Source organism: Penaeus vannamei, chromosome 26, assembly GCF_042767895.1.
Source record: "Penaeus vannamei isolate JL-2024 chromosome 26, ASM4276789v1, whole genome shotgun sequence".
Taxonomy (NCBI): Eukaryota; Metazoa; Arthropoda; class Malacostraca; order Decapoda; family Penaeidae; genus Penaeus; species Penaeus vannamei.
In genome coordinates, this window is record NC_091574.1 from 12731774 (window position 1) to 12733268 (window position 1495).

The following is a 1495-nucleotide window of genomic DNA, read 5'->3' on the forward strand; positions in this document are numbered from 1 at the left end:
CTTCTGTTTTATTTGTGTTTTTATTTTTGATTGCTGCTTGTTCACCTTTCCTCCTGCTTCTACCTTTTCAGATTCTGCCTTTATAGATTTTTCTCTTCTTTTTCCCCTCTCTTCCCCCACTCTCCCCCTGTTTCTCTTCTCCCCACTCTTCCCACTCCTCTCCTCCCCAATTTCTTCCCCCCGCTCCACCTGCTCTCAGGCCTAATTAATAGTTATGATGAATGAGGCGGCCGCCGCGGCCAAGGTGCGGGCCGTTGTTTCCTTGCAAATGGCTATTCCCCGTTTGTTCAACAGCTGTTGGAGCTCGCCGCTTGTGACAGCGCCTCCGTCCGCGCCTCTTCCCGCCTCTCCTTTCATTCGCTTTGCATTCCGTCTCCTCCTCAACTGGGCTCCTCAAACTGCTGTTTTTCCCATTTTTTGCCGTTGGCTTGAGTACCCCATGAGTGTCGTTTATGCTTCGACTTTGTCATGAATTTACTTTTCTTCTGTAAAGTAGAAGCAACAATAAACGAAATAACATTGTAACAAATGGAGTTCAATTAAATTATAAGATTATTATAGATAATGAATTCTCTAATTCCTCCATCTCACATATACTCTGAGGTAGAATTTATGTTTTCAAAATGAAGTATCGTTTAATTTATTTGAATAAGCATAGTGTAACTTAAGAGATAGCTTAATCTTTCGACGAACGTAGTAATGAGTGAATGAGGACTTGGATTAATTTACTGATAGGGAGTGGCCATCAGAACGAGTTGTGAATATATGAATTTCGTAGTAACAAAAGTTGAGTTCTTGCCAAATAATTATGTAGAGGAGATTTTAGTATACGGCCTTTGGAATATACTTCATGTAGCTTGTTGATAAAATATTCCGACATTCACAAACCCAGTAGAAGTTATAAGATTGTAAAGTATCCTAATGGTCTCATGTATATGCGTAAAGACAGACGCACGAACACGCAGTAATGTATAGGCCTATACACATGCGGTACTTATGTCTTTTGTATATACGGATATATGTAGGCCTATCTTTGTGTGTAAACACACACACACACACACACACACACACACACACACACACACACACACACACACACACACACACACACACACACACACACACACACACACACACACACACACATGTATATCATGATTCGAAATAATTAACAGGTCTCTTTGTATATGTATTTGGATTCATACCCCGAAACGAGCTATCCCATCACCCAATTAACTGTATGACTTTCCCCTATTAATCACATTGCAGTAATTGGCACAAAGTTAAAGGAGTAAAAATTGTGCCCAGGTGAACCCAAGCCATTGTCCGACCTGAGCTCGCATCCAAGGGGCCTGCGTGATACCAGACGAGCAGTGGTGATAAAGCTAATTCAAAATATATTTTAGCAAAGTTATCACCATCCCCATAGTAACTGTAAGGGCGATGGTAGTAGTATTAATAACACTAATGGCGAATTGTCTTTATTGGTGGTGAT